Source organism: Apteryx mantelli, chromosome 21, assembly GCF_036417845.1.
Source record: "Apteryx mantelli isolate bAptMan1 chromosome 21, bAptMan1.hap1, whole genome shotgun sequence".
Lineage (NCBI taxonomy): Eukaryota > Metazoa > Chordata > Aves > Apterygiformes > Apterygidae > Apteryx > Apteryx mantelli.
The window spans coordinates 4,694,797-4,709,450 of record NC_089998.1 but is presented as its reverse complement, the minus strand read 5'-3'; the positions used below and the strand labels follow the sequence as shown (position 1 = coordinate 4,709,450).

The following is a 14,654-nucleotide window of genomic DNA, read 5'->3' as shown; positions in this document are numbered from 1 at the left end:
GTGCTGTTTTCAAGGAAGCAGCAAAGAGAGTCCTAGAGCCCAAAAAGTGGTTTGGTGGGGAGCTCGCCAGGGATGCTACCTGCCTCACTGGGGGCTGGAGTGCCAGCTGGGCTTCCAGTCTGCACACTGGAAGCAGAAAAAGGAGGTGCAAGCTGGATTTTGCTTCTGAAGTCCAGCAAGGAAGGCTGGGCATACACGGCTCCTTCCTTTTCTAAAAATATTCTTGGCCGTGGGAATAGGAAAGGGTTAAAATAATCCCAAGTGAACATTTGACACAGATTGGCCCCGAGACCTCTTAGCCGCAGTCGGGAGAGCCCGTGTCAGGCTGCGTTATGGTTACAGCTGCGCTGCAGGGACAAGCGATTACACCTCTCAAGATAATGAGGTTAAGCCCTTTAACAAGAACTGAGCACCAGAGCTGCACTTCCCAGATGAAAGCATCTTTCCTGAAGCCACCAGCCCCTCCGAGAAGGGTTTCCCCTACGAGAGCATGAGGAGCACGCACCAGAGTTTTGCATTACTTCCTTACGTGGCTGCTGCATCCTCAGGGGACCCCCATAAACCCATATTCGATACGCACTGGATTACACTTCTCCATAAGGGCTGTGAGCTCGACGCCTTTAGCCCCCTTCTACCATCTCCAGGGCTTCCAGAGGGGGAAAGGGGCAATGTTTGGGAAGGTGGCTGGGGAGCAATGGTACCACCTGCAAATGCCACCCCTTCCTGTGCCAGAAAGCTTTGCCTCCGATAACTGCAAATGTAATGAAAGCCAAAAGCTCTCCTGGGAGCAGGAAGAGTCAGGCAAAAATTGGTCTGATGCAGAGCAGTTCTCCGCAGACGGCAGGGAGAAAATCCCAGAGGGAGAGGGAGGCAGGAAAGGGGAGAAACAGATTTTCCCGTGCTCCTCCCAGCTCTGTGTGCTCCTAACGGTGCCGCGGGCACCGGCAGCAGCTCTCCGGCGAGCAAGTTCCACCTACAAATCAATCAGGGATGATAAATCGCCTTAGAAAAGAGGAGAGGAGCAGGGCCCAGGGAAAAGAAAGGAAAGGGAGTTTCTGGACCCGATCGTCGACTGATGTAAAATCAACCCTACTCCTGTCGGATGCTCTGATTTACAGCCCAATCCGCCGGCTGCTAACGGTTTCTGATAACTCGGGCTGTTCCCAGGGCTACGAACAGCTCCTCAGCTTTCAAAGCACCGCTGCGCTGCGAAGTCCATTAGCTGTAATGTGCCGCGCTAAGCACCGCTGCCACTACACCGTGTTTGGTTGGCTGGTTTTTTTAAAACAAGGTTATTAAACCTGGCACTATTTTGCATTAAACCCATTATTTGGCCACATGATGTGTTGGGGGACCCAAACGTGCTCCCGTTTAAGTCTCCGGCAAAGCCTCTGCTGATTTCCAGGGGGAGCAGCACTCAGCCCTTGGATCATTTTAACATATTTTGAGCTCTTTGGGGCTGACAATTTCTTCTGTTGTGTCCACTACAACACCGGGCAGTTGTTGCAAAACAACAATATCCCCTGGCTAGGAAGAGAAAAGAATAATTCAGGTAAATTTATAGGTAGGGGCAGAAAAGCTCCGCACTGTATCACACTATCATAAGCTTTCCAGACACGCACACCCCTTCTCCCATGTTTAAGGCATCGATCTGTCTAAGCACCAAAAAAAACCTAAAATGAGGCTTGCAATGATCAACATCGCAAGTGTAAATCAACAAGTACGTTGGCTACGGTGTGACACATCACCGAACGGGCATAGCATCAAACCTCGAGTTGTGGGCAAGTCCCACCTGCCCTCGGCTAGCCGGGCCCTGCTCCCGTGGACGTCCCCAGAAGCTGGAGGAGATGCGACCCACCACCGGCAGCACGCGGCCGAGTGCGATGGCCAGCCGGCTGAGCCGTGGGGTGACCTGCACGTCTGCTCCCGGCCAGCACCAAACACATTAGCTGCAACCACGCTCACCAGAGTCGGGCTGAGCCGGGCGGATGCAGCCGAGCCCTAGGAGGACAACGGAAGTTAACCATCATCTTCGGCTTTTCTTGGCAGCGCTGTCTGAAAAAGGACAAGCCATGTACTTTGGTGAGGATATACAGACTTTTCCTAGTATGGAGCAACCAAGCATCAGAGGAAACATTTTCAGCTGTTTCTCAGGGCCCGGACCTACAGACCCTATGCCTGTGCCATAGCAAAGGTATCTGCAGTGTCGCTTATGCCATATGGAAGTTCCCGTGGTACAGCAAGCACAGGGAGCCGCGCAGCTCCGCTGCCGCCCTCCGCTCCCAGCCACGGGAATTCATGCTCTGAGACTGCAGCGCTTTCTTTATGCCGGCGAGCTCCTTTAACACAACAGCAATAAATACTTATCCTGCTATTTAACGGCCTCTCTTCTCCGACACGGATGCTGAGTTTGTCTCATTCAGTTACCTTTAGTATCGCTGCGTGATATCCTGGCACCGAACGGAGCCAGGAGCCGGCTTTGATGGCGCTTTAAAACAACAGGGGGGAAAAAAAGCAAGACCGGAGAAAATGCCCGTTGCTGGACGCGGGCTGCACTGCCGGCCATACCTGGGGTGCTACGGGAGATTTCCTTCGATGGGTCCGAGAGACGAGACGAACCACGCTCGGTCCTTACATGGAGCTCGAGGGCACTAACGAGAATTCAGTGCCATTTCCCAATTAGCAGCAGTCCAAAATCATCAGTGAGCTGCGGCACGGGGCAGGAGGATGGCGAGAACACCGCGAGGGCTCAGCCGGACCTGCTAGGTCGGGACGAACCCAAGAGCAACATCAAAACACCCCAGCTTCAGGCGAGATGCTGTAAGCGTCCTTTCCCTTGGAAACACCATCCCCGGCTCCACGGCAAGCTCCACCGCTGCTCAGATAACCTCTGGGAACGTCTTCTTGGCTGGACACAAGATGAAAACCAAAGAGCCCGGCCTGGGATTGAATCCTCCAAAACCCGACCGTGCTACTGAAAACAAGTGCACGGGGCTGAGCAGCCTTGCAACTACCCGTCTTGCTCCTGCGCCCAGCTCCCAGCACCTCCAGGGCTTCATCTGGCTCAAACTGGCCCCATTAACTAGCCCAGAACTGCCAAAATAACTGGAAAACAGACAACTGTTGAACACAAGCATAGAAGAGGAAGGGAAATGAAAAGCCTTGATATTCAAAAACTATTTATGGGGAAAGCTTGTTAGCGCCTCTAACTGCTGATTTGGAAACGAGCTGTTAGCAAGCGCCACAACTGCGGGGTTTAAGGTAACACCAGCCAGTCTCGCATTTCTGCAGGATACGGAGCAGCGTTCATTAAATATTAAGCTAAACTATTTGAGCTCTGGTGTGCAGCATCGCATGAAACCAAACCCGGGGATCAGGGGGACGTGTGATAAACCACTGGATGGGGGACACTCCATCCCACCTCGGCACATGAGGTCCCATCCAGGCCAAGCACTTTTTTTGGTTGTCCAAGACAGCACACGGACAAAGGTCCCCACGACAGGAGACCCAACCCAGACTGATGAGAAAAGCAGCTGTCCTGCCCTAGGTTTCGGGAGGGGAAGGAGAAGGATGCAACGTTGTGCAAACATCAATCTAGTGATTTTAATTTTATTCACACGTGTGCACTTCTCCGAGCTCCAAGGCTCACAGGACCTCCCGGAGCCACCTGTCCTTGCCCTTGGCAAGCTCCTGCGTGCGCTGTTTGTGGGAGAGCAGCAAGGAGGTGCACATGGAAACCCAGCAGCCCTGTCCCACGTCGCTGCGCGCGGAGTCGGAAAGGGCTGCAGCGCCAGGCGGGATGCCGTTTCCCTCCGTCACTGTGGGGGGCTTTTCTAAAATAATTCTATCTACTTTTCTAAAAGAACCGTGCCTAAAAGCGAGACAAGAGAACCCAAGTTTAAGCCTCCAGTCATGCTCTGTGACCTACTCTGAGCCCTCCCTCATGTGAAAGCCATTTCCCCCACTTCACTCACTTCTCCCTCCTAAAAATTCTTCTGCTTTTCCAGAAAAAAGATCCCTGGAGAAACCCAGCTGCTCAAAGGCCAGGGGAAAGGGAGAGCTCAGTGGCCGTGGAACTTGCACTCCCCCTTTGCAAGCAGACATCCACCTTCAAGTTCATATTGCAGGTCGAAAATATTTTGCAAAGGACCTGCTGGCTACACAGATGCGTTTCCTCCCTTTCTTGTCTTTTTTTGGGGGGAGAAGTGACCAGCAGGTAGGAAACGCATCAAGGGATTAGCTTAAGCGTGTGAACAAGGACAGGAGATGAGAAGACAGAAAAGCTCTACAAAGACACGGGCCCTACCGGCTTTGACCTCCCCTTGGGCAAACCGGGACATCCCCGCTGAAGGCCGCCGGGCTGCGCTCATTCAGCTCCTCGTGCTTATAGAGGAGCAAGAAAAAGAAGAAAAAAACCCAAACCCTGAACGCTAATTAGCTTTAAATGCTGGTAAATAGATTTACACAGGTGCTCAGCAAAGCCCTGCCCGCAGCGGAGAGCGGGGCCGGCAGGACGGCCGCAAACAGAGCGGCGCTTGCGTCGCCCCGCGCCGCGCCGGCACAAGGCAGCGCTGTGCCGGGAGCGTTGCACCGCGCCGTGCTGCCCCAGCCAGCGCGCACGCCAGCCGAAGCGCTGCCCGGCGAGGCGGGGAGGCTGCGAGCAGGCGTGCATCGCGCCCGGGGGCGTCCAGGGCGGTCGCGAGCCGGGACCGGCCACCGTCAAGCTCTGCAGGTTTTGGAGCCCTAGAAAAGCATCTCCGGGTGCTGCCGCTGCTGCCGCTCCTCGGGCTCCGAGCCCACCTTGCGCTAAGCTGCTTGGTTGCGATTATCACGTCTGTGCAACGCAAGGATATAATTATCAGGAAAATTCAGGGGGGAAGGTTCCCGCGGTCAACTCACGGCTCCAGAGCACTGAGGCAGGTATCATAAATCCCGCGATGAAGAGCGGCTCCGGGCAGAGGTGCTTGCTTTATCCCGTGGGAAGACCTGGGACAGGCTGAATCTGGGCCAGCAACTAACTGCGCTTGCTGAAGGTTTGAATCGAGGCTGTTTCAGTTAAGTTTCCACCTTGCAGGGCACCTGCTCCACCATCTCATCACCTCCTCGCACTTAAGGGCTCAAGAGCCTTCTCTAACTCCAGTCCATAACTCCCGATGCCCAAAGTCCTGCACCTAAGCAAAATCCCTCATCGGGTGTCTCGGAAAGAGGGGACCCCTGGGGATGGAGCCACCCAAGCCTTCCCCAGGGAAACAGCCCTCCTCAGAGGGGGCCGTTCCTGTAAAAAAATATTTGCACCCTGCTTGCAAGTGTTGCTGAGCACAAACTGAGCGTGGAAAAAAAGCAGCCGTGCCTTAATTCAGAGCGGCGGAAGATCAGATGCACGGCGCTGATAACGGCATGCCAAGCGGGGCTGCGTTTGCTAGGTGTCCCCAGACCTGGGGTTACACTTTGAACTGGGCTCTTAATTAAAAAGCAGCAAGCTCTGCAAGCAAACGAGCAGCGTGCTGCCTTCATCACCGTGCCCTGAGGAAGCCTGAACAACTCCAGTCAATGGGGGCTCAAAGGACTCCCGTAGCCTTGGGGAGGGAAGGCTGATTTTTGCAGCACGCTGTCTCCCGAAAGGCTTGCGGAGCATTCCCCATCCCCCAATATTGATTGGATTTGCTGAAACAGATGGAAAAAAGCAGCTAGTCAGATGCATAACATGGATATCCAAACCTGCTTCCGAGAATCTGGCTTAAGTCTGTATCAAGTTTAATCCCTTTTGATCAAGGCCTTGGATGTAAGCAGAAAATATCACAGATTTTCACATACCTTTAAGCTCAGTTTTCCACACTGTTCTGAAATGGAGTTGGGCAGTCAGGGGAAAAAAAATAAAACATACCATATGGAGCACAGAAAAGAGGAGGTTTATGAACATTTTGTAGGCACAGAGAAAATTGGAAGCATCCATATGAAACCAATTCACTCGCGCAATGGTCATTTACCTACTGAAAAAAGAGTGAAATTCTCCTTGGCTTATTTCCCTTCATCTTTATTCCAGCTGCTAAAGAAAAAAAAGTAGCAGGAAAAAGAAAAGGCTACAGACAGGGGTAAAAAGCTAATTCTCTGGATTTTGCAGAGCCCCTGAGTTCTGGCACGGTCACAGCATGCAGACGGAAAAGTCTTTCTCCAATGGAGTTTAAATACCTTGCAGCACCAGCGCAGCAGTGCAGACAGCAGATGCCAACACCACAGCTGGACATGTTCGAGCACTTCTAAAGTCCATCTGCAAACCAGAAGACCACGAGCAGGTCTGTCCCTCCCTGACACACCGAGGCTTTTTGTTTCGGGTAGGTCGGGCCGGAGCCTCGCAGCTCCACCATGGCCAGGGCAACCCGTGGCGCTGAATAAAACTGCAAGTTCCTGCCTCAAGCTGGCGACGCTTGCAGGTTAGCACGGCCGAGCCCGGCGTGCTCCAAGCGCCCCGGAGGCAGGGGAAGCCTTCCCATCGATTCCTCGGGCTTTGAACCCACGAGTGCCTCTTGCAGGTTAATTGTAATTGCGTCCAGGAGACCCCCAGCGCTAGGAGCACGGAGCAAAGAGACCGCCTCTGCCCCAGGGAGGTTTCCTCTAAGCAAAGCCCTTCGGCAGGAGCACGAGCAGCAGCTTAAGCATCACAAGCCGTTAGAGACTAGCTATGTTTCACAAATTGGCAGAAACTTGTTTAAGCTTAAAGAAAATCCTGTAATATTAAGGTACACAAAAGAGGTAGGAAGCAATAGGAGCTTTTCAAGTGCATCATAAAAGGCAGCTTCTTGCATTTGCTTGGGAATTGCTACAACTGCACGCGTGCAGGGATGCGGGACCTTTCCCACCGGTGCTGCTTTCCCCAAAGCTACGCCAGACTCGGGGCTCATAGCAAAAATCCTGCCGGGATCCACAGGCCTTTGGACCACCCGGAGCTTTCTGAGCCAGAAGACTTCCACCCAGAAGAAGCATTTCCATTTCCACAGCGCTAAGTAAAAGAAAGAGGGAGGAAAGGCCAGAACAGAAGGAAGCTGCACAAGAACTCGATGTGCAGGAAGAACACAAGAAAAACCAACCACTTTTCCTTCCTTGGTCGTTTGAGGAGATGGAGAAAGGAGAGCCTCGGAGAGAGCCGAGGGGCTATTTTCTGAAAGGTGCAAAGACAACCCGAGATGCTGTTTTGGGCGAGAAAACCAGAGCAGCAATGGCAGCAGAGGCCTCTGCACAGGGGCGTGTGCTGCTTATGTGTCCAAAAAATGAAATCCTAGTTTTTCCGCCACATCTGATATAATATCTGGATGATAGAAATAAATGAAGGAAAGAAGAGGTATTGGAGAGCATCAAAAGCGGGACTGCATAGATGCTGCTTAACCTCATCTTTAGGGTGACGCTGCTCGGAAGCAACGTTGGAAGCGGGAGAGGCCAGTGCTGGAAAGCGGCTACGCTGGAGACTGAGCCGGTGAGGGTTTGCTTTAATTAAGCTTCGCTTTCCCGGGACAGACCTGGAGCAAAGTCGGCACTGACGCGGGACGTGGTTTACCCCGCAGCCTTCCTCCTCCCTGCCAAGCAGCCGCTCGGAGCCCGCCGGCCGATCCCTGCGGGAGCCAGCACAGCCCCAAGCCCCGGATTCGATCCGGGGGACTCTACCCACCGTGCTGGGGCGCGCAGCAGGCTGATCTACGGCACGGGCATCCTTCAGCCTCCCAAAAACCAAAGCGTTTCCTTGCAGAAACGGTCAGGGAGAAAGGAGAAGGGGAGAAAGCGAATTGCAGCAAAGTGCACATACGCTTTATTTCATTAACTCTAATCTTCCCTCCGACTCCGGAGAGGAGGCAGGCACCTTGTAAACTTGGGTTTTTATTGTTATTACCAGCCGGCTTGCCAAGCAGAACTCCCCAAAGCCACCCAGCTCTGCATCCGCGCTAGGGGGCCAGTTCAAACATCGCCAATTCTTCAGCCACTGGCAACGCTGGGTATCAAAACCGAACCCCGTCACGTCGCCGGGGCTGCTCCGCAACACTGAAGCTGCTCCTAGAGCCGAGACATTGCTACGGCTCTGCCACCGCCCCAGCGCTCCTCACCGCGCATCTCCTCACAAAGCCCTAGTTGGGCATCTAAAAGCAAACGGAGAAGTGCTGGCACGGGGATACAGAGCACCGCCACCGCTGGCTGGCGAATTTCTGCAGGCATTCAGCAAGTTGGAGAAACCAGACTCCTGAATTTCAGCCCTCCGGCAGGGAAAAATTGGCCATTATTATCTCCCGTCTCCTTAGTTTCTCTAAGGAAAGGAAGGGCGCCCAATCCATCGACGTTCAGCCAACGAGACTCTTGCAGGGCAGAGGCTGCCCGCGCAGGAGCTTCCCCCCGGACTGTCCCTCACCCACCGACATGGTGCCTCCGCTGGGTGCCCAGGTTGCTCGTGGCACCGGCACCCTCCAAGGCGGCTCACGGCCACCCTCGCCGCCCAGAACTCGCGGTCAGCACTGCTCCAGCGCCCCCACTGCCGCACTGACCCGCTGGGGTTGGGTGCCGTCTTAAAAGCCATCACCTAATTTTTATATCTTTATAGTGACACCTTCCCCCTCCATGCAGAAGCGCTGGTTAACAAACGCATCTGTATTTTTACCCCCAGCTGCTCCAAACCGCAGCCGAGCCCTCGAGATGGATGGCCCATGGATGGAGGCGCTTCCTCCGTGGGAGCGATGCAGAGCGCCGCTCGCGGATGAAGGCAGGAGAAGATGCGCATCGCTCCTCTCCTCCTGTGCACTGAAAAGTTCACACCAGCGACAACTGCTTAATTTTTTTGCAGGCTATTAAGAGTAAATTAGAAGCGCCACGAGCACAGGCATTTCCGATACAGAGCTGCCCACCTCCACTCTAAGGCCTTCACAAGGAATTTACTGCTCTTGAAATAGAGAAAAACCTAAAGCTGCGAGATGCTCTGCTCCGGTTTCATCATTAGATGCTTCACTAGAAGCTCTCAGGTGCACGTGCCCAGGTCTGCACACCTAAAACAGCAAAAAGGTCCGACACCACCACGCTCCTGTCCTGATCCTGCGACCTGCAGCAGCCCGTCGAGCGTTTCAGCCGCTCGTCGCGTGTTGCAGAAGCGTCACCTTTGGGTTTCCCCGCAGGACCTGGAAATGACTGCACTAGATTTCCGATTCCTAGAAAAACAAGGACAGGCAGCCCCCAGCAATTAAACCAGGTCGTTCAGGAGAGCCAAGGCAGGGAGGACGCGGCTGGTCTGTGCACCGAGTCCCCGGTGTCTTGTAACGAGGGGGAACAGCAGAAGAAACACGGCGCCAAAAAAAGCAAACTGTCTTATGTCAAACTGACTTATGTATTTCCAGCACCAGCAACGAGGCAAGTAGAACCGCTTGCGTCTAACTGGAGAAGACGCCTGAGACTAGCTGCGACTCATCCGTTGCAAAAGACCTAACCTAAAACATGAATTTTTGCTAAATCCTTTTTAATTCACGGTGCTGAAGCCAAACCAAAACGATTCCAACAAGTTCAGAGTGAGGGCAAATATCACACTTCTGATGCAAGTTCAGTGATGAAACCTTTTTCTGTGGGTTGTGTCATTTTAAAAAAAAAGAAAAAAAAGTTGAAATTCTTCTTCTGGAAGCCTGGAAGCTACAACCGGGGGCCAGAGGCGAGTCCTGGAGAGCGAGGGGGGTCCTGCACGTCAGCACTCTGCTCTGCCTCTCTGCACAGTTCCTGCACATCTCCCCAGGAACTGCAGCAACTAATTAAAAAGAAACAGCGCGTATACGCACACAGACTAACCCAGGAAAGCAGAGCTTCACAAGGCTCAGGAACACCACCAAGAGCTCCTCCGTTTGCAATTATTACATGGTTTATACAAATAGAGACTCTTAAGATTGTGAAATGCAGCCAGAGAGCCCAGGCGTCCGGCCGAGACGGCCGCGTGCCGTCAGCCCGCAATTCAGCGGAAGGCAAAAGCGGCGCTCCGGGGCGGCCGAGCGCGCGGGCTGCCGATGCCGAGGGGCCGGACCCGCTCCTCGCCCTGCCGCGAAGGGCAGGGAAAGAGCAAACCTGGGGGTCTCGGCTACAACCGGCCGGGGAATAGTTTGGGTTTGATGCTCCTCTTCCTCCCCCCTCCAAAATGAAATAAACGGATTTTTTTTGTGCACATTTTCTGCTTTGCTCCTGAAAAAATGCTGTCGAAAGCCTTCCAGAAATAAAAATTCAGTTAGGAAAAAAAGGGTTTTCCCCCCCTCAATAATATTTGTACTGCAAAACCCACCATCAGTTCCTCTCTGATTTGTTACCCAAAGAATGGTTGCTAAAATAGCAAAAACCGACTTCCTCAAAAATCTGACTACCTAGAAGCATCACCAGAGGCTTTCAAACGCAACCTGTTAGGAATTTGGCGTAAGCCGCCCGGCACGCCGCAGGCAGGGCAGGTTCCATGCCGGACCCCAGGGAAGAGCCCGGATTAGCCTGGGAGAGGAGGGCAACACCTACGCCGGCCGTGCTGCCCCAGAACCAACCGCCAACGCTTAAGGTCAAATGTCCAACAGTGGCTTAACTCCACTTGCGTCGATGGACTTGAACCTACTTAGACCTGCAGAAAGGCAGGAGCGTTGGACTGACGAAAGAGAAATTCACAGTGGAGTTTTCCAGAGATAATCACAGCCCAAAACTACATCCCTTGCTTGCATGCTGTAACTGTGGATAAATACACCCATAAAAGCTGCTTTGATTTCACTGATGTGTTAAACGTAGTCTTTGCTCTATCCAGCTGTCTCTGCAGACAGCACGTTTACTGCTACATGGGTGCCTGAAGCATGCATCACTCAAAACACGCTTGCAAACTGGCGTAGGAAAGAGTTGCAGTAAAACATATCTGAAAAATTGGCTCCCCAATGGCACGTGCACAGTCACAGCTCACAAATTACAGGGCAGAAGGGAAGCTGGATGGATTTCCACGGTCACTACTGTACAGGCGATGAGACAAGATGATCTAAGGGTCCCTTCAGACCTAACAAATCCTTACGGCTATAAAAAAAATTAAAAAATCATAGATTAGAACTTGGCTGCCTCCAAGAAAAAAAAAGCAAAGCAAGAAAATCGGGCGTGATGTTTTCAGTCAATAATTCAGAGAATGTAAACGGCTCCATCAGCACTGCGCGGGCGGATTCCCCAGCCGGATTCTCCGCCACGAGCACTGCTTGGCTCTTGCGGCTGGACGGGGCCGCCCGAAACGGCGGCGAAAGCAAAGGGCCCGGCAGGCTCGAGGGAGGCGGGAGGCTGCGCCCAAACGATAGCAACGACGGGGCCCCGGCGGGCCGGTAGGCAGAGCGCTGGACACCGAGGCCAACGCCAACGGCTGCATCCCAAAAGCCGCCCGCGCCAATTCGGAGGCGAGATCAGAGCAACCGTCAGAGAAACGGATGCTGACACTCCAGGTAGGAGCAAGTCACTGAGTGCCTGCGGTCTGCAGTGAGCTTCTCCTTGGAGACCATCGGATATAGCGCATATCCTCCGGAATAGAGCTATTCTGCAGCAAAACAGGTGAAGCTGGTTTCTGTCCAGGAAAATCTCCCGGAGTTTTCTGACAAGCATTTGTTCACGGTAGGGAGAAGGGAACGGGAAACTAATACTTGTTTCCAATCAGCTCTGCTGGCCGTTTTCTTACTGGAAGCGGAGAAGGGAGTGGTTGGATCCGGGCTGCAACGGCGCAGGCGTCCCCCCGCCGCCCGGGCCGGGGACCAAACCCGGCCCCCTTCAAAGGGAGCCGCTCTCCTGACTCAGCGAAGAGGAAGCCTCGCTTGGCAGGGAAGCGCTCGCGCTCGCCCCGGGCTCCGAACGCTCCTTCGAGCAAAGGCGCTTTTGTGGACGTCTCCTCCGGGACCGGCTCCAGCTGCGCCAGCGCGTCCCAAGCGCCCGGGACAACGGCCCGCGCCGCAGAGATAAAGCGGCCGGAAGCCGTTTGCTATGAAAATCCCTGCTGCAAATAACCTCGCACGACTAACGACAGCAACAGCTGAAGTTCTCAAAGGAAAACCTCAGCCTGGCGCAAATCTCAAAATCCAGGAGCGGGACGGCAAGAAGGAAAAGCGGCTTTCTGCTGCAAAAGATACCGATAGGCATTTCATTTCTGTCCAAGAATTAAGAAAAAAAAAAAAGCGCTATGTTTTCATTGAACCCACAAACTTCCAAAGAAAATATTTCCCATTTTTGAACAAAAAGGCCAAAAAAGTCACTTTTTTTAAAAGTATTTTCTCATCTAATATTAAAGGTGTTCTTCATTCAAAACATCTTTGTTCAAATACAGACGTTATGCCTGGACTGCAGAGAAGTGCATTAGATAGTGCCACCAAAAAGATAACCAATTCAGTGCAAAGAAGGCTTTCATTTAACGTCGAGTCCTCTGCATTGAGCCGAACCAATATCATTTCATCAGGCTGCAGAGCAATCCTGTCCACGGGGATGAATCGTAAAGGCTTGAATAAATCCACATCAAAATGAACTGTACTTGCACGCGACTTCCACGAAAGCATCAAGACAGCACCAGACAGGCTGCAGAACGGAAGAGGGAAAATATATTCTTGTCAAAATGACATTCCCTTTGGGAATGCAATCTCCACAAAAGCATTTACCCGCGCGCATTGTGTTGGATTTCAGATTCTGCACTTCTGAAATGCATTATGTGGGATACTTGAATAATTATGTTTGACTTATTTAACAATTTAACACTCACATGCTTGGCTTTACAGCTGGAGGAATAAAATCACATGTTTGAGCGACTAAAAGAAAAACGATGGTTAGACAATGTATGTATATTTATGCAAGTATTCCCCCTCCCTGAAATTACATTTGCAAAGAAAATGTTAAACGGAGCAAATTCTCTCCCTGACTGCAAATGAAATCTCCAAATGGAATGACCGGTCAGCGAGCAGCCGCGATGGTGCATGTGCAGAAACGACTGCCTGGGTTTGTGCCAGGCCAGGCAAGGCAGGAAGAGCTGCTGCCCCGACTCGGTCACACGAGGACCTCTGAGCTGCTCCAGCACCAACCACCCACGGGTCCCACCACTGTGGGACACGCGGAGGAGATCGTGCCTGGGCCCAAGGGGCTAACCCAGAGCAGAGTCCCCAGTGGGAACCCATCGAACACACACAAAACCATGACTTTGAGCATTAACATGCTCTTGCTGGAGCCCAACAGAAAAATGTCCTTAATCCCAGTGGAGAGAGGGCTGAAGGACTCAGTTTGGGCACCTTGGAAGTCATGCAAGAGCTCGGTTTCTCTTTCAGCAGTGTTCACACTCTACCGGGCTTCTCCAGCAGCACAGAGGGACCCCATGCATGACAGCTTGTGGCCACCAGTTAACACCACTTGTTTTCCAGCTAGAGAACTCAACAAAAGCAGCTCTTCTGAGCAAGCAAGGCATGCCAGCAACACAGGAACTATAAATGGGGCTCTCCAATCACTTAACTCGCACAACACTGGGGATGACTTCTCCGCACCACCAGGCAGACCTCACGAGAGGCAATCAGCTTAATCCTTAGGCTGAGGATGCTCCTGGAAATAGCCCAGGGTGTCCCTCTCCGCCTGTTACTGCCTACCAGCAAAGCCCTAACAACACGGCCTCGTGTCAGCTCATCCGCAATACTTATCACGGGGTTTTCGTTACGCCGGCTAGTACTTGACACCAAGTGGGGCTACGAATTAGTGTGTCCACGGAGAAGACAGCGATGAAAAGAGGATAAATGGCCTCAAATGGAAAAAGGTCTTGCAAAATGCTGAATCGGCACAGCACCAGTAATTATGCCACCCGAGCCACACACGCACGCTACGCACTCGAGCGTTTTCCTCCTTCCCTACCTGCCTTCGCTCACCACGTGCCCATAAAGTCTCCCACCAAACCAGGGCCCTTGCGTACCTGGCTGGCACGGGCCAGCCCTGGCCCCAGGCGCCCCCTTCGCTCCAAGCCTGAGCCCTTTCCCTCCCGCTTCGGAAGCGGCCCTGCCTGGGAAAACACAAGCTAGAAGAGAAGGAAGGTGACTGAGGGGTTAGAGAGAGCAAGAGAAAACTGTTGTCATTGCATCGCAGGGGAGGGGAAACCCAGTAAAATGCCCCAGCAGGTTATCGCAGCAGGGAATACCGACGGCACCACTCTCCTAGCAAAAGTCCCACTAATGTATTTTTCATAAAGTGCTTTCTAACGCTACAGGCATGAGCACTGTCAGTAATAAATGTTCACAAGCACAGTAGCAGGTGGTAATGATATTTGCAAAGCCACGGTTAAAAGCAATCCACTGACCTGTCCTATGCCAAAGTGACTCATCATTTATTTAGACTTTTATTTATCACTTATCCAAGCTATTTATAGTGGAATCCTTCCATAAAAAGTGTGATCCCAACTCACTGCATCTTGCCCTCTTCCTTTGCGCCCAGAGCCAAGTCCTGAGCAGGTCTGAGCCAGGTTGCTCCCCCAGATCCTTACCAGTTTTCCCTACGGAAACCCCAGCGTGGAGAGCATGGGAAGCAAGCCCTGCAGAGGGGCTACTCTTGTTTCAGTCCACGTCCTCAAATGCATTACCATTTTACCATCCTCAACAGGCAGAAATGTTAATATTTTATTAGACTCTAAAATGAAAATGCCCGGT

General features: G+C 52.6%; 1 protein-coding gene across 2 annotated transcripts in view; it reads right to left on the bottom strand.

The window, feature by feature from the left end:
- Positions 1-14,654, bottom strand: part of VAV2 (vav guanine nucleotide exchange factor 2) — a 158,884-nt gene that overhangs the window by 62,884 nt on the left and 81,346 nt on the right. The window lies entirely within an intron of this gene.